General features: G+C 38.1%; 1 protein-coding gene across 1 annotated transcript in view; it reads left to right on the top strand.

Moving 5' to 3' along the window:
• LOC107572388 (protein kinase C alpha type-like) overlaps nt 1-16,939 on the top strand; it is a 132,858-nt gene that overhangs the window by 85,320 nt on the left and 30,599 nt on the right. The gene's annotated exons all lie outside the window — the stretch shown is intronic.

Genomic DNA, 16,939 nt, shown 5'->3' with positions numbered 1-16,939 from the left:
TTGCTCATACTGCAGTCAGCATGTTCTGTGTTCTGTTTGTTAAGATCCATATCCATTCAAGCTGTTTTGTGAAGGTGTGCTTGCTTTAAAACGGATGTGTTTGCTAAGACTTCAGTGTAATGCCAAGCAAAAACAGTCTTCTCTTTTTTGCTCTCTCCTCCTCCTGCTCTGTGGGGATGTGTGTGTGTGTGTATGTGCTTCTCATCTCTGCTGTGAGGACAGCTGCTTGTGGTTTACCGTAGATGAGCACCGTGGGCCAATAGTGGTTAAATATGACCTGTTAGCCCCTGCATGTCCCCTGAGTGCTGCTTACTCAGACATCCAGAAAAAAACCCACACAAAGCCAGTTATGTGTTTTCTTTTAACCCTTCTCTAGATTAGCCACACATTAGCCTCTAAACCACATTAGGAAGGAGCTTCTGAGAGGTTTACATACATGTTGTGGTTGTTTTAATGGGTCTAAATTGCTATCAAGATTTAAATTACAGACATGAATGAGTTCAGGCAGTATGTTCAGACTAACAACACAATCCTTTTTTTTGGACTTTTGCCATTTAAGCAAGAAGTACCTTTGCTTACATCAATAGTAAATTTGATTAGTTTTAGTAAAAAAAAATTCTTGGATTGTTTTTTTTTTATTTTTTTTATTATTGATAATTCACTGAATAAAATTCTGTCATCATTTATTCACCCGTATGTCAAAATAACTTTATTTTCCTTTGGAACACAAAAGGAGATATTTTGCTGTACTCTTTAGAACCAGGCTTCTCCCATAGAAATAAATAAATAAATAAGCCAGTGTAAAAAAAAAATGGTTACAGCCAAATTAAGTGATTTTTCTCAAATTATATTTATGGTTTGGTTCAAACCTTACATTTTCATTTAATAGAAATAAAAAATATTTATACTGACAAGGGAAAAACATTCATAAAGAAAGTAAAAATATCATTTATTATGAAGACGTTACAATACTTAATCAATGTTTAATTTAGTTTACTTACTATAAATAAAGATAACTTCAAAAGACCTTAATGTTTAGCCTTAATGTGATGACTAGTGTGATATCTGGTGATGACAGGTTTAAATATGCATCACATTTAAAAAATAAAAAATAAAAGAATATATATATAGTCATTTTACTTTTTTTTCTGTGTACAATGGCAGCCAACAGTGACCAGGGGCTGTCAAACTTCAAACTTCAAAAAAGAAAATTCCCATACAATTTGCATAATAGTATTCTGAGGTCATATGTTGGCTTTGTGTACAGAAATGACTAAACATCTCTCAAATTACATACAGTAGGTTTGGAACGACAGAATTAGAATTTTTGAGTGACCTGATCCTTAAACAGTATTTGATGATGTGTGAATGCAATCCATTTTTTTTGTCCTGGATTTTGTATATTTTTTTTCTCAGTATCTTGGAGAGGCTGGAGAATCTCTGTGTTTGTGATTGTGTGTGAGTCAGAGGGTCAGAGCTGCTGATCTCATGAGCTCTTCTCCTCCTGGTGTGAGCATGTGCTCCATCATGACCCTAATGCCGAGTTCACACTGCACGATTTTCAAACTCATCGGATCGCCGTTGTTTTCACACTGCGTGACTATCTGGGGTAGCATTCAGTTGCTGCTGTGTTCACACTGCACGATGGATCGGCGACAGGGGGTTTCACATTGCATGACTTCACAATAGGAAGAATCGCCGACAGCTCTGTCTGGTGCAGGGTTGCCAGGTTTTCGATACAAAACCCACCCAATTACTACTCAAAACTAGCCTGAAAATAGCTCAATTGCTTTCGAGGGGGTCCCCCAGTAAAAATCGCGTTCGGGGGTAAAATACACATTTTTTTGGCGGGGTTCTCCTGGTACAATTCACATTCCAGGGCCTAAATATCACGTTATTGAGGTTGCTTCAACCTGCTGACATAAAAAAACAACCGGCGGCAATCGCGGATTTGGCAACACTAGTCCGCAAACTACGTTTCATATAACTCCTCCCCGAACTTCCCGCTGCCCTGTATCTTGGTCTCTCATTGGCTGTAGGTCATCGCCGACAGCTCCAGATATTTAGCATGCCAAATATTTCACGGGCGTCGGCGATGTGTTGGCGATTCCCTCAGATCGTGTCTTTGATAATTCACACTGCGTGATTGTCACTCGCGTGAACGAGCGCCGATTTGTCTCCGATTTCGGGCATTTCTCTGCGATTTCGCAAAACCTGTCGGCGAGTGAAAAATCGGGCTAAAATCGTGCAGTGTGAACTCGGCATAAAGCTGCATCATCCAGCCCTCCCATCATGGGCTTTCATCTGAACACTGCTCATTTCACATCTCTTTTCTCTGTTGTCCTCGCGCTTCATCTTTCTTTAGCTGATGCTTGAACCCTCAAGACATACGGATAAACCATCTCCACTCTCATTTAAAGCTGCAGTATGCAATTTCCATGCCACCTTCATTTTCGGAAGAAAATGTGAGTGAGTTACATGTACAAGAACCTGCCGGCTATGCTAGGGTGTTGTGGGTGGTTGCTGAGTGTTTATTATTCCATTGTGTTGAATTTGTAAGTATACACTAGGTTTTTCGTAGGAACATGGCAGGCGTAATAACTTTCCTTTTTTCTTCTATGAGCTCACTTGGCCATGACCACCCTTGGAACTGTCACCTTAGACTTCTGTCCTACCAACTTCTTTGGCTTTTAACTCTGCAAAACACAGAACAAAACACATTGGTATGAGGTTGCTAGGGTTTACTGGGTGGTTTTTAACATGTTACTTTGTGTGGTTCCTATTTAATTAAAAAATGCCACTACCAGCTCTATATTTTGGTTTTGAATAGTCATCATCTCATGTGAGTGTACACCATTCAGATGACATTTATTCACATTTTCTTTCTTAAACAAATAGTTCACCCACAAAATGAAAATCTGTTGAAAATTTACTCAGGCCGTCCACGATGTAGGTGAATGTGTCGCTTCATCAGACTTCATGTTAACTGATGGACTGGAGTGGTGTGGATTACTTGTGGATTATTGTGATGTTTTGGTCAGCTGTTTGGACTCTCATTCTGACGGCACCCATTCACTGCAGAGGATCCATCCATCCAAGTGATGTAAGTGCTACATTTCGCCAAATCTGTTCAGAAAAAGAAAGAAACTAATCTACATCTTGGATGATCTGAGGGTTCATTTTTGAAATAACTATTCCTTTAATGTGTGTATGTATATATATATATATATATATATATATATATATATAATTAGCACCAAAGTACTGAACGCACCTGTAATGTTCTGATGGATCGATTTTTCTGTGTTCGGGGACAAGAAAAACAGTTTTACTCTGCACACACTTGACCTTTGAACTATATAGTACTATATCTGTTGTTCGTCTTGCATCCATGTTCACTCTGCAAACATGTTCTTGTGCTAAAAAGAGTGTAAATTTGTTAGTTTTTTTCATTTGTGATTTTGTACAGATGCATCTGTCTGAGGTGAACTTCAAACAGATCTACAGCGTTGTGCGTCACGATCAGATCAATGTGTTTCTGCATCTGACGTTCACAGCGTTTCATACGCGGCTTTGATTTTCACATATGGATTAAATTGGAACAAATGATCTGTCAAGTCCCCAGTGATTCTCAGTGTCTTTCTGTCACCAGAGTCTCTGAACATATTAATACATTCATTACTGGAATCCACTCGGACTGGATGTCGAGTATCTTTCAAGCCATTAGTGAGAACTGTTTATACATGGACACTTTAAACACACACACACACACTCTTGCACGTGGTTACATAGTGTTCTCTTATAGGCTGGTTAAAATAACAAGATGCATGTTATGATAAATGATCATTTTTAACACTATGCCGTTTTTCTCTAAATTCCCCTGCTGCTGCTTATAGTTGTTTTTAAGTCCGTTAATGCAAAAATATAAAGTACTGTAAGTAACATGCTATGTCTGACCACTTTGATGAGCCAAATGACAGTAATGTAGCCATGCAAGTCAAGTCAACTTGTATAGCGCTTTTAACAATACAGATTGTGTCAAAGCAACTGTACAGTATTAATTAGGAAAATAGTGTGTCATTAATGCAAAATGACAATAGTAAACACTCAATTTTCAGTTAAAGGCAGTTCATCATTGAATTCAGTGATGTCATCATCCAGCTCAGTTCAGTTTAAATAGTATCTGTGCAATCAAGTCGACGATATCGCTGGAAATTAAGTGTCCCCAACTAAGTAAGCCAGAGGCGACAGCGGCAAGGAACCAAAACTCCATCGGTGACAGAATGGAGAAAAAACCTTGGGAGAAACCAGGCTCAGTCAGGGGGCCAGTTCTCATCTGGCCAGACGAAACCAGCAGTTCAATTCCAGGCTGCAGCAAAGTCACATTGAGCAGAGGACTCAACTGGTTCCTGTGGTCTTGTCCTGGTGGCCATCTAGGAGACAAGGTCTTCACTGGGGATCTGTCTCTGGGGCTCATCTAGTTGTCCTGATCTCCGCTGACATTCAGGGCTGTAGGGGTCATCTCTAGGTGCTGATCCACCATCTGGTCTGGATACGGACTGAATCCGGGTTACTGCAGTGACCATCTGATCTGGATACAGACTGGATCTGGTGGCTACGGTGACCTCGGAATAAGAAAGAAACAGACTAATATTAGCATAGGTGCCATTCTTCTAACGATGTAGCAATTTCTCATCTTTTTAAGTGGGAGAACTTGCACAATTGGTGGCTGACTAAATACTTTTTTGCCCCACTGTACATCGGGTGTTATGGGAAGTGTTCCCGGTTCCGGTTGTCCTATTTAATGCAGTCTAACAGTCCTTTAACGGATTTGGATATTAGAAATGTGTTAGTGTGTTATGTGTAAGACAGGTTAAAGAGATGGGTCTTTAATCTAGATTTAAACTGACAGAGTGTGTCTGCCTCCCGAACAATGTTAGGTAGTTTGGGCGGTAAATGGTCAAGTCAAGTTTATTTGTACAGCGCGTTTCACCATACAAATCATTGCAAAGCAACTTTACAGCAAATTAAGTTTCTACAATATTTAGTGGTAGCTTATCAGTGGTGACTGTCAGTTAATGTACATATGGCAGAAATGTACGGAAAAATCAATTTAAGACGTAATAAAACAGACGATGAACACTATATATATATCACACTTATATTTACGTCAAGTATAAACTCAACTCTCTCATAAATGTATGTATGACATTTGGCCAGAGCAGTGGTTTAAGATATAAAGTTTTCTTACATACACCTATTGGTTTGCTTCAAAAGACATAGATTAATCCACTGGTTCAGTCTAATCCAGTATTGCATTTACATGTTGCAAAAGCATTCTGATAATAAATTAATCACCCCTTTTACGGTACAAAGGTGTTCCCTTTGAGGTGACAAGCTGTTGTATCCCTAAACGTATATTTTTTGCACATTTGTTCTGACACTGTAGTGAGCTGTATAGCTCTGCTAGAAGTTTTTCGGTCGCAGCATGCACATACAGACAGATGGATGTCATGATCACTGTGATTTCATCAGAGCTGCCACACACTCTCTGAGTGTTATCTCAGAGTCACAGCTCATTGACATCATCAGAAACACATTGACGCACTGATGACCCTAAATCTACTCACACAAACCCACCAGCTGAAGAGTCTGACACAGAGAAATAAACCTCTATAATTCCTGAAAGGGATAGTTCACCTTCAGTTGCTGGTTCCCATTGACTTCCATAGTATGGAAAAAAAATAACACTGTGCACATCAATGGGGACCAGCAACTGAAGGTGAACTATTGCTTTAAGCTGGGGGTGAATTACTTATCCATTACTTGAAATAAAGATGGCTTCAGTCAGACTTGTATGGATGTATGTTCCAGACCACTTTCTCTTCAGTAAATCTGACTGAATCCAGATGAGCTCAGCAGTTTGTAGCTACACTTTAAGGTTTAGCCTCTATTCCATGTAAATATATTACCTTTTGAATGTAAATGTGGTCCCGCTTCTCATTTCCATTGCACAACAAAGTCTGTCATTTATAAAGTTTACAATAGCACTCCAGTTCTCGTGCTGATTCTCTTACACAGCCCACAGCTTGTTGACAACAGCGAAGTAGCTCTGATGCAGCATTTAATTTACATAGAACTGAAGCCTAAAACTAACAGCTTTAGCGCTGCTCGTTTTCTGCCTTGCAGGCACTTCTGTTTCCTTTAGGAAATGCAAATCGTGTGTCCTGGAGACTGCTCCTGTTTACTGGCATGCATTATTGCAATAAAAGATGCATAAATGGTTATTTCTGGAATAAAGTGAAGCTTGATTTGATGTGTTGTTGTGGACACTGTGTTGTAATGAGAGGTTTGGTGGTGTTGTGTGTCTGTGTTGTATTGTGGGAAAAGTCTATTTGGAGGTGATTTAGAGGAGGAGGTGAAGCTCAGAGTTACATAAACAGAAGTGCCACCCTCACACTGCAGCGACAATAACAGAGACCAAGAGGACGATTTGTATCTGTGTGTATGCCAGATCCTGCTGTTCTGTACTTTAGTGTGTGTGTGTGTGTGTAAACAGCTTCTCTCAGCTCGGTGTCTTCTGACTATCAAAGTTAGAAGTCATAACAACCATTAATCCACTGATTCAACAGAACATAAATCTACAATAATACCCATGATTAGTTCATCCAATGAAGAAATTCTGTCATGATTTACTGACACTCATGTCATTCTAAACATTTTACCAACCGCATCTGTAAAGTAGACTTTCAACAATATTTTTATAACAGTGTGGTATTCATGCTCAAACCGGTTATACTGGTATTAGAGCTTTTTGGATGCTACAGTATTGTCACAATGTGCCTACTGTGAAGGCGCGAGGAGACGAAGGAGAATCCAGAATAAACATAGACTTTATTTGCTTCAACAGGGCAATCACACGTAGGACACGGGGATCGACGTACAATTCCAGACAAGGGAAGCTCAGAAACACAGGGTTTATATTATGAGACTAATCAAGGAAATCAATGGGACACAGCTGGGATCAAATAAACACAATCAGGGCAGGAACAGGAAGACCAATTAAGGGCAAGGAAGGCACATGGGGAGCAAAACACACACAAAACAAGGAACAGAGTCTGACAAGTATATGGTGTTATTTTATTTTTTATTTATTTCAACTAAAAATTGTAATTTAATTAAAAAATAAAGTGAAACGAAATACTTAAGGGATTAGTCAAACCAAAAACGAAGGACATGTCCAATGGTGTGGAAAGAATGAGGAACTGCACATGTGTTCTCTACTTGGGTCCTTTATAAAAATGAGAAACAACATGTCGGGAATATTGTACAGACTGTTTTTCTCATCTTATTCTCAGTTTTAAATAATAATGAGACTAGTACAAGACACGACACACGGCAAGACCACAAGAAAAACTTGCTGCGTACAGTGTAAGATGCCCTTTACGTGACTGTACATTATACGTTATTCTGTTTGTTAGGATATTAATAGGAACTGATAAGTATGCATCTTTTATGTCAAATTGTACTGTAGGGGTGTTACCAATCAAATTAAATCAGAATCAGCAAAATCCATCTTTGCACTTCAGAAGTGGCACGGAAGCTGCATCTGAAGTAGCATTTAGGTGTATATACACAGATTATTCAATGCTGCTCAAAGATGGTATGTATGCATTTACACTGCAATTACAATTGCATAAATAATGTTTTAAATATACATTTTGATTACAGAAAGATAAGGATGTTAAAAAATAAAAAAAGTTCATAAATATGTATGAAACTAAACTGGTTGAGAAGGACTGATTAATTCAGGAACAAAGCAAGTGACTGACTTTATAAATGGGTCATTGAATCATTTGCTTAACCAATTTTGCCCCAGCTTGATTTCTTAATGTTGTTGTGAGGTGAAAATGAGGAAAGTCACTCTCTGTAAATTCCTTCAGGAAACACTTAAATATTAGGTCTCTCTAAACCTAAACCAGAATTTATTTGTACAAGACTTTAACCATTACAAGATTGTAGTAAACAAAAACATATAAACATGTATATCAAAAATATTGAGAGGTTACTGTGATAATATCAATGATATAGTAACAGTGGTAACATATTGTGGTGTGCAGAAACGTGTGTGCATGAGTATATTTTCCTATGGCCTTGAGTAGGTCTATCGAGTGGGCTGACTAAAGTAGACACAAACCGCTCACAAACACTGTCCATTTTTAACACAGAGCTCAGCATGTGTGAAACACAACACTTCTTATGCCTGGATGCCGTAGGAATCTCTTCTCAGAGATCCTGAGATTTGCAAGCTCTCCCAAGGCAGCGGAAAAAACACACTTGCATCTGTACGTTCTGATGTGTTCCTTCCTGTTGGCTAATAAGTGTGAGCTCAGAAATGTTGCACACATTCCCTCAGGGTCACGAGAAAAGATACAGAACATCACTAACAAAACAAGGAGCAAAATGTGCTGTGCTACTAACCATGTTTTTATAGACCAAAAGTCAATCTGTGCAAGTAATGTCCAAATGTATTTAGGTAACATCAGGTTCAGGTACAGTAATGTCATTCAGATGAGTGCAGGCATTAGTCAATAACCACAGTTCCATTAGGCACATTTAACTAATTCCTCTTTTGAATTATTAATATTATTAGAGCATGTGCTTATCTCATTAGTCAGGCTAAAGAAAGCAACGCTGAGGAAACAGACGGCAGCCACCCATGGGGCATGTTAAGAACAGGGCAGAGTTGAGGTGTGAGCCCAGAGCATCATGGGTGGAGAAGAGCTAAATAAAACCGCTCTAGCGTCGTAAGTGTGCTTAATGTCTCAGATTTCCTCTCATTATCCTTCATCATTTCTCGGCTGGTTTATCGGCTGGCTGACTTTCATACATGAGTACAGTCAGTCAGCTGAAGCACCTCATGCAGATTCACCAGCGCTGTTTGTTTGTCTTGTCAGTATCTGTAATTATCAAGCTGTGCATTGATTTGTCAATTACTCCACTTTCAAACACTGCTGTAGTGTTTAAACATGTTTTGATGTCTTGGTTCATTTGTCTGTCATGCCTTTGTGTCTGCTGGTGTCCCTTGTGAAAAAGTCGTACACTTTAGAATGCTTTCAAAAAAACGTACTAAAAACTGAAATAATAGACTTTAAAAGAATTTGTACCATGAATACTCGATTCTGATTGGCTAGCAGGTATGCATTAAACCTGTTGAATGCTTGAATCTGATTGGCTGATGAACATTCTAAAGTGTGCATTTATTTTCAGGCTAAAGTAGTTACATTTACATGTTACATTACATGTCCACATCACTTCGCCAAATAACTTTTTTAACTATAACAGTTATTTCAAAGGTCCTTACAGCCTACAAAAGCAAAAGAACCAAAACCCACAAAGACACTGACCAAACAAAGATCTATCTATTTTTTTTCTCTGTTTCCTTTGTGTGGGCGGCAGCATGCATGCATCTTTTTCTGTGAAAAATCCAATTTTAGTTACATTTAAACACTTAATGTCTCCCAGCTTCTTTTTCTTTAGCAAAAATAAAAGTCACTTACGACACGAGTATAAACACATAGATGTCTATCCTTCAATGCATCTTTATTTCATGTAAGTCAAATGAAACTATCGTGACTAAGGTGTTATACAGAGACCATTTAAAAATTCAAGGCCAATTTTTTATATGAAGTTGAAATCAACTGTATCTCTTCTACACACACTAGCTTGTGTTATGACATTACCCACAGCAGCTCAATAAAACATTATGTCTTGATTCACTTTTTGTAGCTCTCATGAAATGAGTGTCCAGAGAGGGTTATTATTTGAATGTGAGACGTGACTTGGAGGACGGTTGAGTCATGAAACTGATGCTGCACAGGTTTAGCAATGCAGATTAGCATTTCACTGACATTTAAATGCCAAAATCAGCATCTACCTCTGTTCATTCTAAATCACATAAACAAACTCCATATCTTATTTTCCACTGTGTTGTTAAAAACCCCATGCAAGTTTTATGTCAGAGTTATTGTCTTTGAGGTCATCAACAGGCTAGTGTATTACTAAACACTGACAAAATGAACATATAGCAGATATACATTTTAATTTTAAAGTCTTTGGAAAATGGACCAATAACATTGATGACACCTGCTCTGGGTGTAACGGGGCTGATGAGACGTGAGGATCCATCTGCAAGCTTTTATTAAAGAGACGTGGTATAACAGGCAGGGTCGAACAATGGCAAACAGGTTTACGGTGGGCAAAAACACAAGAATAGTCCTAGGGCTAGCGTAGGTCACCGCTCGGCAGACAGAATCACAGGGGCGAGACGAGAGGGAAAAATCCAAGAAAACAGGCAAAGATCAGAAACCGCAAAAAACAGGCAAGGCAAAACAAGGAAACCACGGAGACTCGGAAAGGGGTACAGGCTAAACAATACTCAGCAGAGAATGGTGGTTTGAGTGGGTGTTATATAGTGAGTGAGGTGATAAGAAACAGCTGTGTGCAATGAGTGCAATCAGTGCAGTGTGCAAACCGTGCAATGAATGATGGGATATGTAGTCCGGGGTGCTATGCAACAGTTTGTGTTGTGCGAGAGTCAATGTAATGGAAAGGGTGACCTCTGGTGGTGAATAAACGGAAGTCCATGCACCAAATTCGTGACACTGGGGTGTACCCTTATGAAAAAAAGTGCACCTAATTATATTGAATGTGCACTTGTTAGTGTACTTCAAATCTTGTTTTTTGTATTAAAAATGTACAGTACTTGCAGATAATATAATATTATTGAAATAAAAGAATACTGAAAGTACACTTTCATTACTGTGTTTAAAAGTGTACAGTTAAGTACACTTTTCAAAAGTGTGCTTTGTAATAATGTCAAATTACAAGTTTTTAAATGCATGACATGCACGTCAATAGAAATGACATTAAATTTGAGTTTACCGCAAATGCTTGTCAGTACATTCGCAATGCACTTTAGCCATATTTCAAAGACAATAGTAACTATGAAATTAAATATAAAGTACTTAAGCCTTACTTATGGAAAAATACTCTTAAATTTAACTAATTGCAGATTAAGTATCAGAAAACATTATATTCAGTTTACATTTAAACATGTTATTTACCTAAAGTGTTCATTTTAAAAGTATGCTAAAATGTTACTTATAAAATACTGCTTTTTTACGATGGTATATTCATTTTTGGTCCTTTGAATGACAGTAATCCAGTTAGCCCCATGAAAAACATATTTTTTTCTGTTGATGGCTATTCAGAAGTAACCGTATATTCAAGTCAAGTCAAATTAGGTCAAGTTTTATATTTACCAAGGGAAAATGGTTTACAGAGTTTGAAAGGGGGGGGGGGGGGGGGGGGGGGCTATAGGAATCCGGCTGTAGAGGCCCTATGAACTGTCTGCTCCACCATGGCCCCCTGAACTGTCTGCTCCACAATGGCCCCCTGAGTTCCCTGCTCCGTCATGGCTCCCTAGTCTGCCTGCTCCGCCATGGCCCCCTGAGCTCCCTGCTCCGCCATGGGTCCCGGAAAAGGTACAACCCTGGAGGCCGTCCGTCCTGTGTAAGCCTGTCCCTAGAGGACTCCAGAGCGCCCACACCCGTTGGAAGTTATGAGGCGCGTGGACACGCCTTCTAGAAGGGGGAGGTAATGTCACACTCTTGGACTTCCCCTGTGTTCCTATGTCTTGTAAGCCCAGTACTTCCTGTGTCTAGCATCCTGTGTTAATCATCGATTCCGTGTGCTACGTGTGTGTGTGTTTCCTTGTTTGATTCATTACAAGACTGTTCCTGGTGTATTCTCCCATGTCTCCGTGCCTCCTCGCTCCTCACAGAGTTACGAATCACATTACATGAATCACGTCAATTCAAAATGGTGAAATTAGACAAGATTATTGGTTTGCATTCCTGATTTTTCTTTTTTGTCAGTCGTTTAACATTTCTATCATTAAACAGCTGTCAGATATGAAATGCTTGCCCACTTACATCTTATCTCGCATTTTATGGCTGCTAACTGAAGCATTGCGTTGAAATTCGACTTCCTTTTGGTTTCATTTTTTTAAGAAAAATGTATACTATATTACACAATTATTTCACTACAGCCATGACTAAATGTAAGAATTTTGTTTTATTTAAATTATTTGTTTATATTTATATTTTTTTATGTTGTTAATAATATTTCAAGAAGAGCATTTACTGGACTGAAGCAAGGTTTACTTGAATATCTATGCATTTTTTTTGTTTCAGAAAAACATGTTAAAATGTCAATATAAAATAAGATAAGGCTTTTGAGGATTGTTTATTGGTCATCTCTCAATCCATAATATTGTATTACATTATGTTTTGCCTCACAATAAACACTAAAGAGCTTTGATCATAAAACTTTTTAAATGGCATCTATCTAAAAAAAACTGTTATTTAAAAATTTCATCTTACTTGGGAGATACGGAGTGACAACTGCATTACAAGCTATCAGAATTTCATTGTAAGTTTTAATCCTATAAATATCAGCAACTGCACCATATTGCATATTTTTGCTCAGTTTGGTCCCCTAAATAAAAATGTATGAGCTCCTAATTCTCACTATATCATACTACATGAGCTAAAAAGCCTGATGTGTGTGTGTATATATATATATATATATATATATATATATATATATATATATATATATATATAAAACACTTCTATATGCATATTGTAAAGGATCAGTAAACCCTTCCATTTCAAAAAGCGAGATTTTTCTAAATATTATTTCAAATGGCTTTACGAAGTTAAGTGTAAATATTACTAATCTAATGTACTAATATGCACCTTTTAGGGGTAGATAAAGTACAAAGTCTTCCCTTTAAGAGTACTGCCATTTTTCTGACAGTGTAATGAACTTCTTACCTCATCTGACACCACAAACATAAAAATAATACTTTGTTTATTTCCTTCTGATAATCCTCCCCTGCATTCCCTTTCTGGGACATTAGCACCTTGAAGGTTGGCTCTTGTTTCCTTCCATCACCTTAAAAACACCTGGGGGAAAAAAACTGAGAGAAAATAGAGAGAGATTGTCTTGCAGTCTGAAGTAGTTTGCAGCTATATTTAGCTAGTAGATGAATGTCTTTTGTGGTCTCCTTCATACACAAGGCCTCTTCCTCTTGTGGCCTCCTGGGTCTGTCGATTCTCTTTACCCACGGCCGGAAATAGAACGGCCCCAAACACCTTCACCTGGATTGATCAGACTGTCTTACAGGCATAGAGTCAGCAGGAGACAGCCTCAAAGCTTTGGGGAGCATCAAAGCACACATGGAGCATTGACGAGAGCAAACAGCACGCACAAACTCTTTTCATGCAATATCGTTACTGTATTGTGATATTTCTCCTTCAGTCAATGAGATCAGAATATGCATATCATATGTGGGGATTGTTTTTTCTTTTTTTTTGTAGTTATAAGAAGTAGAAGTTGCCTGGTGTAGCATTTTGGTTAATTATTTAGCACTGCTAACAGCTTTTGGTCAAGTCAACTCAAGTCACATTTATTTATATAATTTTATACAATAAAGATTATTCCAAAGCAGTTTCACAAAACAGGAAAATAACAGTGTTAATGTTGCAAAATTGATCAATTAAGAAACAAATGCAATTTCAGCTGTAAAGAAGCTCTACAGAAGACAATAGTGTCCTTACTCAACTCAATTTAGCTGTTTCAGTTCAGTTCAATAACTTTGTTAGCATTGCAAAGTTAATCAATTATGAAATTAGTGTAATTCAGCTATAAGCACAATACAGATGGTGGTGCCATTGGTATTATGAGATATCTGCAAAAATGAATGCCAATATGTTTTTTTTTTCTTCCGTGTACAGCCCTAGTGAGTTCTAGAGTGACTACAAAATAAATAAATGAATAAATATTCTTGACACTTCATGAGGGATTGCTTTGTCTAAATCAGAGATTCTCAATCTTTTTGACCCAGAGGCCTCTCTTTGACCAAGACAATATTCAAAGTCTCTCCTATCCTATCCATATTTTTATTTATTGCATAATTTGTAATTTTAGATAATCATCAAGTGTTCTGATTTGAAGAGTGAGCATGCATAAATAGCCAAAAGAGCATAACAAATCGTGATTGTGATTACAGCTTTCCATTTAGGCATTACATTTACCTTGTTGTGTACGATGTATATACAGAGTTCTGGCATGAAACTCTAGATTGCGCAGTCCGATAGGTCTAACTCAATCTGACCTAATGACATCATTATCACATGGCACAGCTGATTGGTTCTCTCCTGTATCGGTAGCCAATGAGCTCGCTGCTCAACATTCAAATATATGACTAGTGCTTGCCGTAGCAGTTGCAGCTTGCTTCAGAAACCCTCCACCTTCCCCGGCTCCACATGTATAGATCTGCTACGAGGTGATTCATGTATGCTATATGGGGGTTATTTCATGTACGTTATATGTGCAGCAGCAGTATTTCTTACATGCTCACAGCAGCATGTTGTGGATGTATTGGCAGTAGCAGATCGTAGTAGTCTCGGTACTTTCTTTGCCGCAGCAGCGTAGCAGATCTATTCCGCCAAGACCAAATACATTAAAATTGTCATGTACATTACCATGCCAATCCCTCCGAGAGTTATCATGACAGAAATATTTATAGCATGAATTTATTTATGTTTTGTTAAGCATTGTAGCAAATCATAGACATGTCTCATGAATGCGGACGTCTTTTGCAATGTCTTGTCTTTAGGCCCGTCAGTTATGACAGCCAGCCCTAATGAGTGATTTTGAAGCTGATCCATGAGCATGATGAGGAAACATCTTCCTTTGTGTTTGCTAAATGCCACTGCACTCGTATGTAATGTAGGCGGTGTAACGCCCAATGAACATTGCAAGGAAGAGATGCAACAAAACAAGAATGCGCCCGTTCTAATCAACAAGGACACATAGACATGGTGTAAATAAGAGATTTATTGTGCAGTGGTGACAGCTCTATTGATTAGAAGGCAATCATTTGCAAGAGTCCAGAGGTTTTTGAACACATGGCAAGTACTGAGACAAAACCCAAAACATATCAATCTCACATATGCCCAGTGGAACTAATGTTCACAATGAATGCTCATGAATACCATGGAACGCTTATCGCCCATGCAAACTGCACACAAACTCTTCTCGGAATCGTGTGCAGCCGCTGTTTTTCAGTGTCTTTCTTTGCATCTTTGCAGTTTCTGTTCCTCCCCTTGAGAAACTTTTAATGGAAATCAACCCGCAGATGCTTAGAAGTGCATTGTTGTACGGAAAAAAAATGCACAAGAGAATGACACTCTACAGCAGTGTTGTGTAACCACACATCCCAGTGAAAGAAATGAGAGAGAACATTCTGGTTATCTTTGCTTTCTTTCGAAATGAGACACGGGTGGCTTATTGAAATGTATAGCTCGGGGAAGCCCCACTCTCCCGATGTACACACTGCAGAGAGTTTCCCTCTGCTATGAGAGCTTGTGGGAGTCTAGACATGAAGTTAATCACATCAAATGTTAAGTTGTTCGCCTGGGAGCTCGAAGACCTGAAAGGTTTCCCTCAGTCTGTGATTCAGCCTAGAGTAGGAGTTACAGAGATGTCTGTCTCTATATGTCTCTCTGCTCTCAGTTATTAAGCTGTCATGTAGAGTCTACCTGTGCTGCACACGGAGCATGAGTCATTCTATTGGCTGTGGCTTTTGCAAAAAAGATAATACATTTAGAGATCATATGAAATAAAAATTGGAGTTCAGCTTTAAGGTTATCCAGAGCTTCACATTAGACTTTCCTGGTACTTGTCTTTGTCAGCAGTAAACCGAATGAAAAGGAACCAGTTTAATTTTGCATTCACTTTGTCCATGTTCTGGTCCAGCCAGTTGTTATTGCAAAATATACCCAGTCAGGGTGATCAGAAAGGGTTAATTTGTGATAACAACCAACTGGATGTACTTTAACCCACCTACTACACAGCTACTTGCCAGTGTTGGAGGTAATGCATTACAAGTAACATGAATTATGTAATCAGATTACTTTTTTCAAGTAACTAGTAAAGTAACACATTACTTTTAAATTTACAATAAAATATCTGAGTTTCTTTTTCAAATATGTAATGAAAGTTACTTTGTTTTCCCATTAATTACATCTCCTGTCCTCGTGTTGAGAGACATTGGGAATGAGGTGCAGAGGCACTTCCTTCAGCCTAAGGCTTATTCATTTCACTTTTGGTGTGAAAGGGCCGTTACAGTTGCCAAAAATATAACTTTTGGGTTTTATTGTTATTAGAAACAAATAAGCAAGCCCAGCCCAGGTGACAAAAAGTAACTCAAAAGTAACATTATGTATTACTTTAAGTAACGCGATTAGTTACTTTTTTATGGATTAACACAATGTTGTAATGCATTACTTTTAAAAGTAACTTTCCCCAACACTGCTACTTGCCATTTAAGTAAATAATTGGGCACAAAATATTAATTTCAGTTCAAATATATTTTTAGCTTGCTTGTAATGTTTCCGTGAAGAAAGAAGTGAAGAAGTGGCTTTGAGGCAAGATGAATAGTTAAAAAAAATAAGATGAACAATGTGCAGTCATACCATTTATTACACAACTTTTCACCAAATAAATTTTAAGTAGAGATGAAATACTGATTGAAAATTATTATAGGTAACAATTAAAATATTACCTGTTTGTTGTCTTATAATTCACAGTGTATAAAACAGTATTTGTGAACACACACACACACACACACACACACAAACACATGTTGCGTTTTCATGTTTTATGGGAACATTTCATGGATGTAATGGTTTTTATACTGTACAAACTGTATCCCCTTTCCCTAACCCTACATCTAAACCTACCCCTCACACAAAAGTTTCTGCTAGTTTAGATTTTCAAAACACTTCATTCTGTTTGATCTATA

This window comes from Sinocyclocheilus grahami, unplaced genomic scaffold (assembly GCF_001515645.1).
Source record: "Sinocyclocheilus grahami isolate Dianchi unplaced genomic scaffold, SAMN03320097.WGS_v1.1 scaffold1743.1, whole genome shotgun sequence".
Lineage (NCBI taxonomy): Eukaryota > Metazoa > Chordata > Actinopteri > Cypriniformes > Cyprinidae > Sinocyclocheilus > Sinocyclocheilus grahami.
Note: the sequence above shows the minus strand (reverse complement) of the source record. Positions and strands in the feature narration are given on the sequence as shown.